Consider the following 5,454-nt stretch of genomic DNA (forward strand, 5'->3'; position numbering starts at 1 on the left):
GACTCACACAGCACATGCAATGATGCTGAATGCAAGAAGATCACAGGCCAGTGGGTGGAAAGTCTTGTGGATCCAGTGGTGGTGGAAGCATCTCAGCACTGGTGTGGGTCTCCATGTGGCTCCTCCAGCTCCAGGGCTCTGGTTCCATCAGCATAGTTCTGTGTGGCTTATTGAAAGGAATGTGAAGCAGAGAATGAGTCTCCTGCCTCCAGGTGGAAAGACAGGAGTTCCCAGAATCCTAAGGAGAGGGCCATGCCCACAAAGAGGCCTCACTAATTGACTGGCTAGACTCCTTCTCTTCACTCAAGTTGACAGGAAATTATATACAGTAACTGCCACAATGACTAATATGTACGCACAACAGAACAAAACATCACCTGAAGCTGCACAGCCTTTTTGTCAGCCCATCTCATTGAGGGTTTTCCTCTCTTTGCTGACCCTCTACCATATCCTTTTCAGGCACTGGTCTTGCCCCTAATAATACTTCAGTTGCTTCTTCTTAAAATAGTGGCTAATAGAAGTGGTACAGGTACAATTTGTGATCTTTCTTGGAATCACCTGAGTGAGAGCTACATATTAGAATAATCAGGGCATGCACTATTTAGGTTACTTAGGTGGCTTTAACTGGGTTGCTTACTCAATTTTCCTTTAGCTACTAACTACTCAAGGGGTGTCCTTCAGCTAACAGCTTTGGCATCTCCTGGCATACTCAGACTCATCAATGCCCATCTCTCCCAAATCAGAATCTGTGTTCTAAAAAGTTCCCCAGGTGATTCTTGTGCGTCATTAAAGTTTGAGAAGCACAGCTTCTAGCAGGCAATGAATTTGAACTTAGAATCACAGACTAGCTTGGTCTTTGTGAAAAGATGCCCTTCCAATAGTTTTTCATTGTTTGTCCTCTCTCTTTTGCAGAAACAAGAGGAATGCAGAACTTCCTCAAGGGACTCACTGTCTCCATAGAACAAAGATAATGAATTCACCTGATCCTTGGAACCCACCAGAAACCCAGTTTTGCTTTGCTTTTATTAACAATCCGTGCCCTAAAAACGTGAGACCCGTGTTCAGTGTGTTCGCCATGTATGTGGTCATGACTGGGGCTATCATCATGACCATGCTGGGCAACATAGTTGTCATCATTTCTATTGCCTACTTCAAGCAACCCCATTCCCCTACCAACTTCTTGATCCTCTCTACGGCCACCACCGACTTTTTGCTGAGCTGTGTGGTCATGCCCTTCAGCGTGATCAGGTCCATTGAGTCCTGCTGGCATTTTGGAGACCTCTTCTGCAGAGTGCACAGCTGCTGCGATATCATGCTCTGCACCTCCTCCATTTTCCACCTGTTTCACCTCAGTTGACCGCTACTATGCTGTTGGTGATCCTTTACATTATGTCACCAAAATTACCATTCCTGTCATAGAGGTGTTTTTACTTATCAATTGGTCTATCCCTCTCTTTTTTGCCTTTGGCTTGGTGTTTTCAGAATTAAATTTAATTGGCGCTGAAGATTTTGTTGCCGCCATGGACTGCAATGGTTCGTGTGTGTTGATATTTAATAAGCTCTGGGGTGTGCTGGCCTCCCTTATAGCGTTCTTTCTCCCTGGCACAGTAATGGTGGGCATCTATCTACATATCTTCACAATCGCCAGGAAGCATGCCCAGCAAATCGGCACAGGTCCGAAAGTGAAGCAAGTTGGGTCCGAGAGCAAAATAAGAGCCTCCTCCAAGCGAGAGAGCAAGGCCACCAAGATGCTCAGCATCGTCATGGGGGTGTTTGTCTTGTGCTGGCTGCCCTTCTTTATCTTGACTATCGCAGACCCTTTCATTGATTTTACGACGCCCAAGATTTGTACAATGTCTTTCTTTGGCTGGGTTATTGCAACTCCACCTTTAATGCCATCATCTACGGCCTGCTTTACCCTTGGTTTCGCAAGGCCTTGAGACTGATCGTCACAGGGATGCCTTTCCATCCAGACTCCTCCACCCTGAGCCTGCTTCCTGCACATGGTTAGGTGATTATCCCCATGCCCTAAGACTCTTTGGGGGGCAGAGAAACCTGGATGCAGAGACGTGGACTAACTTAGAAAAGACAATCTTCTAGTAGGTGTGGCAGACACCTAAGTCCGCCTCGTAGGTCAAGACTTCGAGGTCAAAGCCAGGCAAGTAAGTAGTTTGTTTCTGTGGTTTTGAGGGGAAAGATAACTCCAATGAAATAACACTCTGTCAAGGCTTACTGGTTTCTGAATTACCCCAATTAGGGATTTAGACTTTCACTCAGTGGTTTAAATCAAACAAGGTTTTTTCTTCTTTAACATGTAAACAGCATCAGAAAAGAAGGCTTAGTAAGTCTTCCCAATCATTGGCAGCCCTGCTTAATTGAGACTAGTATATAAGTCTCTGTTTCATTTGTTTGTGTTTTCACTTTATTTTGTTTTGATTTCAATGTAACATGCAGTAAAAGAGAAAAAAATGAACAGGATTTATTAGCATTCACCAATCTTTCTTGAGATGGTTTGAAAATGGAGTATGTGATTGGCACTGTCATTACTTCCAGTTTTATTGGTTCTGACTTAGCATTCCTTCCTGCCCACCCCCAACCCCTCACCAAAAAAACCAACTATGTGAGGTTTGTGATATTTTGAAAAAATGGACTGTTTTATCTTTTTTTTAATGAATAAAGAGGAAGTTTAGGAAAATAATTTTCTTTCATTCAGTACATACTTGTCATCTGTATATAAATTCTGCCTGTGTGTATACATACAGGTGGTGCCCATGCCTATGAGTACATGCATGCACATACTAGCTATCCCATAAGAGTAACTTCATTCAGACAACTCAAGTCCTTTCCTTCTCTCAGAGTTTTAGGAAAACAGTTGTATTTACTGGAGTAATGAATGTCTCTTCTCTATTTCCTTTCCCCTCTTCTCCTCCTCATATACTGTAGATATATTTCATGACAGTCTGTCCTTTATTATAGTCTCCTTCTCATGCTTTAAAACCTCTCTGTGTGTCTCCGATCGTAGGTCTCTGTCATACATCTGAACGGAGAGAATTTCACCCGTGGAGCCATCTGGCCACGCATGCAGACATTTTTGGGTGTGGCTGATATTTGCAGTTTAGGGGCCAGGGATGATGTTAAGCATCCTACAAAACTCAGAGCAGCCCCCCAGACTCCCCCACCAACAAAGAATTATTTCACTAAAACTTCTATAGTGCTACAGCTAAAGGACTTTAATCTGATCTATCCTCATAATGTCCTTTGCCAACTTGACAGCACCTAACAACAACAACAACAACAAATCTGTGAAGGTAGGGGGTGGGCGTGGGGTTGTGCCAATAACTCCCAAACAGGTGGGGAAGGAGAGTGTGCTCCTCTGATCACTGAGGGGGAGAGTTGGATTTTCCCCACTGGCAACAGCCAGCGTTTTGAGACCTTATTTCACAGTGGTTACATATACACAGTTACTCTATGTCTTCTTGGGATTGCCCTGAAATTGTCTTCAAGCCTTCTTATTCGCCCTAGGAACATCGTCAAATAGAGGATAAGCAAAGGAGCAATTTATGCTATGATCATTGCCAACTCTTATCTTAATAAAGGGCTTTAACAATTTACAAGGGGGGCTGTGAGCATTAGCTCAGTTGTTTTTCAAAACAGCTTTGCATTTTCTTCCTAGGCAAGGCCAAGAAGAAATGAAGGATAGTACCAGCTTTCCTAATCCAATGATCCCTTTTTTGAGACTCACCTAAGTTGAATGGAGTGGTCATTAGCTCAAATTGACCTCACCCCTTTTTACATTATTAAAATAAAAACCCTAGGCTACTCAGCAGAAGATATTTTTGGACAAAACAACAACTCACTGTCATTAGTTGATTCTGACTCTTAGTAACAGTATAGATCAGAGTGCAACTACCTCTGAGACTGCAATTCTTTACAGGAGCATAAACCCTCACCTTTTCCCCATGGAACTGCTGGTGTTTCGAACTGCTGACCTTACAGTTAACAGCCCAATGTGTAACCACTACATCACCAGGGCTCCTATTTTTGGACAAGGGAAAATAAAATTGTCAGAAAGCTAGAAAGGTGGTTGTTCAAGAATAACATCTTTCTGAGATACAAGATAGTGGAGAGGGCATGGGTTTAGGAGTAGCACATATCCAAGCCCCAACTTGATTAATTACTCAGTGATGGATGATCTTGAACAAATAATTGCATTTCTAAACCCACAGTTCCTAATCTATAAAATGAGAATAATAATGCTTTATACATTATTGCAGCAGTCACTAAGACTAGACATTCAGTAGATTCTTATCATTTATTATTCCTCTGTTTCTGAAAGACTTAAAAAAGATATTTTTCAAAGGAGGTATTTTTCCACAGATCCTTACAAAAGTGAGATAAAATTGTTAAGGTTTAGTAGTTCTTCTAAAATATATAACAAGCCATTGAATTAATTATCACTCTCATGTCTCATAACCAAATTTGTGCCTGGGAGTAAGAATAAAAGCTTCTAATTTAAACACATATGATTGAGTGGTGTATTCTAAGGCTTCTTAAAATGCTTGCTTATCTAGGACATAATCAATCATATTCAATATGTGCTTCTTGTGTGCCAGGCATGATTATAATGGCACTGGGTTATAATGGCAAGTCACACAATCCTTCATTTCATGAAAATTATAATGAATAGTAAATAAACACAAACCTGCAGTCCAGTGTCTCAAGGGCTACTATAAGAGTAAGACATTTGGAGCAATGTGCTCATTCATGGGACTTGTAATCCATTCTTTGGGAAATAGGGACTGATTATTTCAACATGTATGTACAGTGCTTAGGAGGCTATCAACATGTAGTGGAGGGGTTTTTAAGAGATTTTTTTAAGTTTCTGCAAGACATGTTTTTAGCACACTAGAGTAAAACATCAATTCTTTAAAAGCCACTTAAAGAACATCATGAAAAAGAAATTTAACATACGTATATGTACAACACGGGGTAAAAATGAAGGGAAGACGTAAAATAAAGGACATAGATTAATCTGCTAATATTCTTTTAGTTTCTACTACATTCTAGGAGAGTGGTATCATTTACCTTATTTAAAAGTCTCAACAGCTGTTATGGCATCTAGATCGTAGCTGATGATCCTCAGAGAAGATAGACTTTTTAAAGATTACACAGCTCCTGTGAAGAAGCAAGATTCAAACTCAGGTCTCTCTCAGCAAAGTCCATGTTATTTGCATTATATTATTTTCTCCATCATTTGTATTTATTTTTATCAATATTAGCTTGCAAAGAGATTACTAGAATCACAAGGTTGTTTACTCCCCACAATAGTAAGATCTTATATCCATTTGGCGGGCCAAGATTCTCCCATAGAGTGATCTAACATATGTGGTCTGTCTCACGGTGAAGCAGACAAGCAATTGTGGGCAGAATAGGCCAGAGTACTACTTCCTTAAC

At 41.0% G+C, this 5,454-nt stretch overlaps 1 pseudogene; it reads left to right on the plus strand.

Moving 5' to 3' along the window:
• The first annotated feature begins 970 nt into the window (after positions 1-970).
• On the plus strand, positions 971-2,011 carry LOC101651756 (annotated as a pseudogene).
• The last annotated feature ends 3,443 nt before the right edge of the window (positions 2,012-5,454 follow it).

This window comes from Echinops telfairi, unplaced genomic scaffold (genome assembly GCF_000313985.2).
Source record: "Echinops telfairi isolate 266 unplaced genomic scaffold, ASM31398v2 ScPeMD7_3533;HRSCAF=4204_0, whole genome shotgun sequence".
In the NCBI taxonomy this organism is placed as follows: domain Eukaryota; kingdom Metazoa; phylum Chordata; class Mammalia; order Afrosoricida; family Tenrecidae; genus Echinops; species Echinops telfairi.